Source organism: Triticum aestivum, chromosome 1B (assembly GCF_018294505.1).
Source record: "Triticum aestivum cultivar Chinese Spring chromosome 1B, IWGSC CS RefSeq v2.1, whole genome shotgun sequence".
Classification (NCBI taxonomy): domain Eukaryota; kingdom Viridiplantae; phylum Streptophyta; class Magnoliopsida; order Poales; family Poaceae; genus Triticum; species Triticum aestivum.
The window spans coordinates 597,603,724-597,613,892 of record NC_057795.1 but is presented as its reverse complement, the minus strand read 5'-3'; the positions used below and the strand labels follow the sequence as shown (position 1 = coordinate 597,613,892).

Genomic DNA, 10,169 nt, shown 5'->3' with positions numbered 1-10,169 from the left:
GGCTAGCAGTCGGGACCCGAGTTTAGACTATGGTCTGAAAGGCATTGAGATCGCCATAGCCGCCTATTGCTCGGAGCTCTAGTACCTTGCCAACCCGGTGACAACCCATGTCCAAAGCGCCGAGCAACACAACCAGGGGGTGAACTCACTCGGCCTTTTCTTAGCCAGGAAGAATGCGGAGGCGGTGGAGATACTGAAGCTCATGTCCTCGACGTACCTGGTGGCACTTTGCCAGGCTGTCGACCTTCGCCACCTGGAGCAAAACATCAAAATCTTTGTCAACACATGTGTGGTGCAGGCTGCTAAGAAAGTGGTCGACGCCACCAGTATTCAGAACAAGCTCGCAGCCGCCGTCGACCGCGTGGACGTTTTCAAGCACGCTGACAACCCATGCAGCGCCAACTACCCCGTGATGCACAAGCTGCGCAGTGTGCTCCTTGAGCACGCTCTTGGTAGCAAGAGCACTGACGACGAGGTGTTGTCCACAATCAGTAAGCTGGAGGAGGAGCTAGTGATAGCGTTGCCACGGGAGGTCGAAGCGGCACGTGTGGCCATGGAGATGGGCAGTGCACCCATATCAAACATGATCAAGGGGAGAATGTCATTCCCACTCTATCAGTTTGCTGGTGAGGAACTCGGATGCGTGTTTCTAACCGGGGAGAAGCTTCTCGCACTTGACGAAGAGTGTGACAAGGTGTTCCTGGGGGTCAGCCAAGGCAAGCTCATCGACCCCATGCTTAAGTGCCTGAAAGAGTGGAACGGTGAGCCTGTGCCCATCAACTGACTCGTGTCAAGGTTTTTATCTCCATATGTGTGTGTCTAAATAAGTGAACAGTACTGTTGTTCACGTGTTTTGAGATCATTGCATGTGTGTATATGCGCTTTTTTTAATGTCTATTAGACAATCAGTTGTCTTTCATTCGGGTTAGTCGTACTTTTTTTTTGAACATCAGCACCTCATCGTCGACGGGAAAGTCTCCTCCCACTGAATGCCCATCGCCGAAAATCCTGAAATAAATCCAGGAATAAATGCGAGCATCAGAATTTAAACCCTGATGGGCAGGGGATACCACAGTTCCTCTAACCATCCAACCACAAGTTGGTTCGCGGGTAAGTCGAACTTGTGTCATGTAAGTCCAATTTGTGTCATGTCATTTTGTATCACGTGGTCTTATGTGCAAAATATTTGTCTGATTCTTGCCCTTTTTTTGTTTGTTCTTAATTTGGGCAATGGTCAAAAAAAAATTCCCCCTTCCTTATATCGCTCTAACGCGTAAAAAAACGCCCACACATTAGCCCTTTTAATGAGTCCAGACCCAAAATTTCCACACATTAGACCCAAAATGTAAAAAAATCATGAAGTTACCAAAAAGGTACCAGCCAAAAAATGTATGTCACAATTTAACAAATGTTCACATGTTTCAAAAATATATGTCGGGATATTTTTCAATGAAACTTATATAATGTAAAATATGTTCGCATAGTTATATATATATATGTGTGTTTGTTTGTGTGTGTGTGTGTGTGTCTGTCTGTGTGTGTGTACCATTAGAAAAATGTGCATGTGGTGCATTTTATAAATACTTAAACGTATTGAAAAATAAAAAATGTGTATTTCAAACTTTCACCATGTATTTGAGCATGTGTAACATGTATCAAAAACCGAAGAAAAGCGGTAAATAAACAAAGAAAACGAAACCTAAGAAGAAAACACATTTAAAAACAAACACAAAAAACACTGAAAGAAACCGCTTCCGAGGGACATCTATGGTAAATGCTTGTACCCGGCGGACTGGCTGAAAATTGGGCCGGTCATGCACGACCGTCGCGCGTGCGTACGTATCTTCAGTGGGGCCCATCCACCGCTCTTCCCTCACCTTATCTTCTCGGAGGCTTAAACGACCACATCCATTCCTCCCATCTCGCTCCGCTCCATCTCCTTTGCTCCGCCCTCGTCTTAGCGCGTCGCCGCTGGGATTCTCAGCCACCGCCGACGCGGTGCCGGTCGTCCATGGCCACTACCCACCTTCTGTTTCTTATATCTCTTCCATGGCTGCTCCACCAAACACCACCGTGGTGATCTGCGCCCACGGCCACGGCGAGCCGGGCCCATGGATGCGAGGCCGTGGAGAGTCCGTCCTGTGGCGGAGCCTGTTGCGTCCTCTGACTGGCGACGATGTCCGAGGTAACACGTTCGACCGGTGAGATGCGATGCTGGAACCGACATGGGGATTTGCTGCAACCGACGCGGGGATTTGCTTCAACCGGCGAGGATGGTGGTGAGTGGCGACAGTGGTGGGCTGTGGTAAGTTGCTGCCTTTTTTGATTTTTGCTGGAATCAGTTTCTCGATTTGCTGCAACAGGAGAGGATAGTGCTGGGCGGCCACGACGGCGGGGTGCCATGTTTTTTGCTGCATAGGATTTTTGCTGGAACCATCTTTTTGACCTGCTGCAATCGCCGAGGATGGTGTTGGAGCGGCTACGACAGCGAGGCCATGACTTTTTTTTTGCTGCATCATTTTTTTTGGTTGGAAACCACTTTTTTCAATATTTTGCTGGAACTATATGTTTTTTTTGTTGGAACCATGTTTGTTTTTTGCTGGAACCATATCAATGTGTGTCGCTGGAAACACATCATTTTTGCTGGAAACACATTATTGTTTTGCTGGAACCATATCAGTTATTTGCTGGAACCATGTGTTTTGCTTTCAAACTGGTGTTGCTATTTTTTGCTACAATTGCCTAGCGCCGACGCCGACGACGAGCATCGAGCGAGGAACGGCGAGTAGCCAGCGGAGCTTCAAGGTCGCGCGGGCAAGGATGGATGGCGTTTTTTTTGTGCATGTAAGGCAAAAGGACAGGGAAAGAAAAGAAAAACGACACACGATCTGACGGTTTGCAACTTTTAGATCGGTTGGCCAGCAGCGGACCGGCCGAATGGTTGGGCCGGTGCGCCGACGCCTAGTAGCGCCCGACATCTATTGGGTCGGCCAATCTAACCTCTACTACGAGACTGAGCACTTTCTCATACTACACGAGATATATTCCTGGCATTATATACTACATGTTACACCCACTAGTAGAAAAATGACTTTACGTTCGCATCATTAGTCCCGGTTTGTCTATGGCTTGGGACTAATGTGACCATTAGTCCTGGTTCCAACGGCTAATCATTAGTCCCGGGACTAAAGGGGTCGATACGCTCCAACCGGGACTAAAGGGGTCGATACGCTCCAACCAGGACTAAAGGGCTTTAGTCCCAGTTGGTGTCACAAATCGGGACTAAAGGTTAGACTTTTAGTCACGGGTGGAGACACCCACCGGGACTAAAGGGGTTCCTCAAGTTTTTTTATTTGTTTTCTGTTTTTGTTTCTGTTTTAAATTGCTTATATCTTTTAGAATATTTGATATTTTTGAGTGATTATTTTTGCATTAGATTTAAAATTTTGTCTAGTTTTTGTTTTTGCCATTAGTTTTCAAATTTGAATGGTTTAAATTTGAATTTTTTCAAATTGGCTTCAAACCCTAGATTGTGAATAACTGGAGTTTAAAAATAGTTTTTAATTTAATTCTTGTTTTTTCTAGTCACATGTTAGATTGTTGTCACGGTAAGATTTATTTGGTTATTTTTAGAATAATTTTATTTAGGATTTTAATTAAAACAGTATTGTTTTGCTTATATAGTTGTTTTAGTCATTTAATTGTTTTTTCTTATTTTTAGTCAGCTCTTTCTTTAGATTTTAACATATTGTACTATGGTGCATATTGAATGCACAAAAGTCTAGAGTTGAAATAAGTTTAAAAAAATGAAATGTCTTTGTAACAGATGAGTTTTCGTCCGAAAACTTGATACTTCGAAGAAGATGGTCCAGTTTGTATATGAAGTGCATCCAATTTTTACCGTAACTCTCTTAACTTTTTAGCACAAGCTATGTGGGTGAAATGATGATACAATGCCAACTTTCAACCTTTTCACAGTTCATTTGTAGTGCTTTTCAATTTCAGGATCATTTAGCTCAAAAAATCATTAAATGCATGAAAAAAATAGCAAATGAAGTTAGAAAGGGTTGAAATTTGAGGATGTGGCTTTGAATGGTGCATATTGAATGCACAAAAAGTCTGTAGTTAAAATAAGTTAAAAAATGAAATGCCTTTGTAACAGATGGGTTTTCGTCCGAAACCTTGATACTTCGAAGGAGATGGTCCAGTTTGTACAGGAAGCGCATCGTTTTTGCCTAACCCTCTCATCCTTTTAGCACAAAGTTATGTGGGTGAAATGATGATACCATACTAAGATTCAACCTTTTTAGAGTTCATTTGTAGTGCCTTTCAATTTCATAGTAATTTAGCTCAAAAAATCATTAAATACATGAAAAATAGCAAATGAAGTTAGAAAGGTTTGAATCTGGCTTGGTTAACCTTAGTTGTGACTTTGGCTGGAATGGTGCTAGATGATCTAGTCAACGATATGATTGGATGGAAACCAACCCAGACTAAAGGGGTTCTGAAATTTCCAAACTCTACCCCATTACCCCCCCCCCTCGACCGCCTTTTTTAGTTTTGTAGAAAATAAACAAAATGATAAATTATTAAAAAAATAAAGTCCTTTGTGAATTAGTTAGGTTTTAGTGTGTAGTTGGTGTAGAAATTCTTAAATATGAAGTTTGAGCTTTTTGCAAAAAATCAGACAAAAAATGTAAAACAGTCATAACTCTTGCATACGACGTCGAAAAAAGTTTAATATATAAGAAAACTAGAAAAAAAAATTGAGACTCGATTTCACCAGGGTTTACCCAGTGAAGTTTTCTCAAATTCTCAAAATTCCAAAAGTAGAAAATGTTATTTCAAAAAGAAGATTTTTTCCAAAAAATAAAAATAATATTAAAAACTAAATTTATTTAAAAGTAAACAAATGATGTTATATTTGGATTCCTCAGATTTTTTTGATAATAATGGATATATTATTTGTCGAATTTCGATTTATAGATTTAAAGATATTAATTATGCCATATTAAATGAATAAATGGCAAAAAATGAATAAAATAATATTATGACTTATTTTATGTTCATTGAAATTCAATATTATTATTACTTATTTTTTATTTTAATAATTATTTGGAATTCAAAAAATTAAATTATGTGATAAGTTGCCCTAAGGGTTAAATTATCTTCCTTTTCCAAAATTTGTTCAAAACTCAAAAAATGTTCCCACATTCTTGAAAATGATTGTGTTTTATTATTTTTAAGAATTTCAAAATTGTTCAAGTTTTCCAAAACTGATAAATAAAAATGTTCGTCTTAGATAAATGTTTGCTACAATACTCGCTAGTTTTCAAGAAATGTTCATGTTTTTAAAAAATGTTTGCGTTTTTGATAAATGTTAAAAAGTTTCAAAATTATTTTGTGTTTTATATAAATGTTTGCTACGTTACCTCCTATTCTTAAAATTTGTTTGTGTTTCGAAGAACGTCCACGTTCAAAAAATGCTGATAATTCGAAAAAAGTTTGAGATTTCCAAAAATGTCCGAGTTTAATTATGTTTCACAACTTCTGCAAAATATTGGTGTTTTGAAAATATTCACTTTTTCAGAAAAAAAATTGTTTCAGTTTTATTTTCAAGGTTTGGCGCTGCTAATTAATTAGAAGTGGTTGTTAGTCTTAGTGGCTATCAGCTCGTTCCTTGTAGTAGGAGGTCCTGCGTTCGGATTCTTGACTAGCATGTGTTTAGGGTGGTTGCACCAAAGCGAAAGTGTTAACTAAGTGTATTTATAGTCAGATCCCTCAAACCCGCCTCAGCAGGACGCCCAATGACTAATCGGTCACGAAAAAATGATCTAGATGGATCCCTAAACCGACCTCAAACGCCCGGGCTGACTGGCACCCCTCATTTCCAGCCCAAATATGGGGCGGATATGGGGGAGCTCGGGCGCGCCCGGGCACGACCGCGTGGACCGCATTGGCCCGCATCTACCGCACATGTATTCATTCCCATCCGCTCGCCGGACCAAACCCTAGAGCCACTTCACTCCACTCCCCTCCACTCCCATCTGCCACCAAGATCACCTCTGGCGATCTCCGGCCTTCTTCGACATGGCGGGCAGCGGATCTAAATCCTTCACCTCCAGATCCGTCAGCCATGAGCTCATCCCACGCTACCCCGAGGAGGAGATGGCCGTCCAGGTTCCGCTCCGCCACTCCCGGGAGGCGGCTGCACGACGGCAGCACTCGGACTCGCAACGACGGGAATCCATTGCGTCCGCACAACCGGTTCTTGGATCCGGGTCGCTACCTCACCGGAGGTGGTGCTGTCCGTTTGGTATCTGAATATCAAAACGGTCAAAGTTTTCAAAGCATTTCGAGCTTCACGGAACAACACACCTAGCTCACCTTTATCGGCATCACCGGAATTGAGAGCTTGTACGAGGGTGAGAGTCCGACTCCAGAATAATTCTGTGTACCATCAATGGCCACGAGCAACAGTGGATTCAGTTTAAAAGCTGCATCAAAATTCACTTTTATAAAATCCTGTTTTGGTTTCATCCATCCTGTCACTATAGGTGCCGCCTGAGGAGGTGACTCGGGACCCTCTGCAAAATCAAGCATATGTTTAGTAATAATGTGGCATGTCTCCTTGGTAGTCCTTGCCTTATCACCAGCATTTTATTCCTTGTAATCCATAAATCCCAAAGAATAACCTCCAATCTCCGCTGCATCTCAGGATTAAGTGTGAAAATAGCTTCAACAACAGCAGCAGCATTAGGTTGTGACAGTAGCAAAAGGCTCGCCTCTAACAAATTCAGTTCCCTCCAGAGACCTTCTTTACAAACTTGCACCGCAAAAAATACGGCAATGATTAATTCCGAAGCTTCAGATTTTAAGCATGGCAACCCGAACCTTTTTTATGGCAACTTTAGTTCACGTGAGGTTGGCTAATATTGCAATTTTTTGACAAAAAAAGACCTAGAACGAAGTTGCCATGTCTTAACAACTAAAGTTGCCACCTCGCGTCAATTAAAGTTGCCATGTAAAAACGTTCGGGATGAAATGCTTAAAATCCGAACGTTCGGATGTTATCGGGGTCCGAAAAATAGGCCCCCGATCCTTATGGAGCCTTTGCTGTCACCCAAAGCTTGTTCCAACCCTGGGATGACACCACTGTATTAGAATTTTGCCCACTGTACTTGCAACGCCGGGATGCATCTCTTAATGGAAATTGGAAAGGCTAAATTTGTTGAAACTAAAATCATTTCCCAAGTTATAAAAAGTGGGTTCATATGTATGAACCAAAAATCTGGACTTCTGTGTAAAAGATAAATTACAAGAATTTAATTAGTCTGTTGGCCGGCCGTATGTCGACATTGACCTTATTCTTCCATGCATGCAGGCATCTCATTGCTGGCATATTCGGCACCGGCAGCGACCACGAGCTGCCATCCGAGGTTACACGTGCATCCATCCTCGTGCGCATTAACACCCTCCTTCAGGGATTTTCCGGCATTCGCTTCGAGATTCCCGAGGCCATCACAAATCTCATCAACAAAGGAGTACACCCAAAGCTTCCCCTCTGGGACAACATCACCGCGATTGGCGACTGTTAGGGAACGTAATAATTTCAAAAAAAAAATCTATGCACACGCAAGATCATGGTGATGCATAGCAACGAGAGGGAAGAGTGTTGTCCACGTACCCTCGTAGACCGTAAGTGGAAGCGTTATGACAATGCGGTTGATGTAGTCGTACGTCTTCACGATCGACCATCCTAGTACCGAACGTATGGCACCTCCGCTATCTGCACACGTTCAGCTCGGTGACGTCCCACGAACTCACGATCCAGCAGAGTGTCGAGGGATAACTTTGTCAGCACGACGGCGTGATGATGGTGATGATGAAGCTACCGGCGCAGGACTTCGCCTAAGCACTACGATGATATGACCGAGGTGGATTATGGTGGAGGGAGGCACCGCACACGGCTAAGAGATCAATGATCAACTTGTGTGTCTATGGGGTGCCCCCCTCCCCCGTATATAAAGGAGTGGAGGAGGGGGAGAGGGTCGGCCTCCTAGGCGCGCCCAAGGGGGAGTCCTACTCCCGGTGGGAGTAGGATTCCCCCTTCCCTAGTTGGAGTAGGAGAGGGAAGGAAGGGAGAGGAGGAGAGAAGGAAAGGGGGGCCGGCTCCCTTCCCAATTCGGATTAGGCTTGGGGGGGGGGCACCTTGGCCGCCTCTTCCTCCTTTCCACTAAGGCCCAATAAGGCCCATTGACTCCCCGGGGTTTCCAGTAACCTCCCGGTACTCCGGTAAATGCTCCAACTCACCCGGAACCATTCCAATGTCCAAACATAGTCATCCAATATATCGATCTTTATGTCTCGACCATTTCGAGACTCCTCGTCATGTCTGTGATCATATCCGGGACTCCGAACTACCTTCGGTACATCAAAACACATAAACTCATAATACCGATCGTCACCAAACGTTAAGCGTGCGGACCCTACGGGTTCGAGAACTATGTAGACATGACCGAGACACGTCTCCGGCTAATAACCAATAGCGGAACATGGTGCTCATATTGGCTCCTACATATTCTACGAAGATCTTTAGCGGTCAAACCGCATAACAACATACGTTGTTCCCTTTGTCATCGGTATGTTACTTGCTCGAGATTCGATCGTCGGTATCTCAATACCTAGTACAATCTCGTTACCGGCAAGTCTCTTTACTCGTTCCGTAATGCATCATTCCGTAACTAACTCATTGGTCACATTGCTTGCAAGGCTTATAGTGATGTGCATTACCGAGAGTGCCCAGTGATACCTCTCCGACAATCAAAGTGACAAATCCTAATCTCGATCTATGCCAACTCAACAAACACCATCGGAGACACTTATAGAGCACCTTTATAATCACCCAGTTACGTTGTGACGTTTGGTAGCACACAAAGTGTTCCTCCGGTATTCGAGAGTTGCATAATCTCATAGTCATAGGAACATGTATAAGTCATGAAGAAAGCAATAGCAACATACTAAACGATCAAGTGCTAAGCTAACGGAATGGGTCAAGTCAATCACATAATTCCCAAACGATGTGATCCCGTTTATCAAATGACAACTCATGTCAATGGCTAGGAAACTTAACCATCTTTGATTAACGAGCTAGTCAAGTAGAGGCATATTAGTGACACTCTATTTGTCTATGTATTCACACATGTACTGTTTCTGGTTAATACAATTCTAGCATGAATAATAAACATTTATCATGATATAAGGAAATATATAAATAACAACTTTATTATTGCCTCTAGGGCATATTTCCTTCAGTCTCCCACTTGCACTAGAGTCAATAATCTAGATTACATTGTAGTGATTCTAACACCCATGGAGTCTTGGTGCTGATCATGTTTTGCTTGTGAGAGAGGCTTAGTCAATGGGTCTGCAACATCCAGATCTGTATGTATCTTGCAAATCTCTATGTCCCCTTCCGACACTTGATGACGGCTGGAATTGAAGCGTCTCTTGATGTGCTTGGTTATCTTGTGAAATCTGGATTCCTTCACCAAGGCAATGGCTCCAGTATTTTCACAAAAGATTTTCATTGGACCCGATGCACTAGGTATGACACCTAGATCGGATATGAACTCCTTCATCCAGACTCATTCATTTGGTGCTTTCGAAGCAGCTACGTACTCCGCTTCACACATAGATCCCGCCACGATGCTTTGTTAGAGCTGCACCAACTTATAGCTCCACCGTTCAATATAAATATGTATCCGGTTTGTGACTTAGAGTCATCCGATCAGTGTCAAAGCTTGCATCGACGTAACCATTTATGACGAGCTCTTTGTCACCTCCATAAACGAGAAACATATCCTTAGTACTTTTCAGGTATTTCAGGATGTTCTTGACCGTTGTCTAGTGGTCCACTCCTGGATTACTTTGGTAGCTCTCTGCTAAACTAATAGCAAGGCACACATAAGGTCTGGTACACATCATTGCATACATGATAGAGCCTATGGCTGAAGCATAGGGAACATCTTTCATTTTCTCTCTATCTTCTGCGGTGGTCGGGCTTAGTCGGACTCAACTTCACACCTTGTAACACAGGCAAGAACCCTTTCTTTGCTTGATCCATTTTGAACTTCTTCAAAACTTTATCAAGGTATGTGCTTTATGAA

At 42.8% G+C, this 10,169-nt stretch overlaps 1 pseudogene; it reads left to right on the top strand.

Annotated features, from left to right (window-relative positions):
- The window catches only part of LOC123080306 (phenylalanine ammonia-lyase-like), a 4,448-nt pseudogene extending 3,664 nt beyond the window's left edge, over positions 1-784 (top strand).
- The last annotated feature ends 9,385 nt before the right edge of the window (positions 785-10,169 follow it).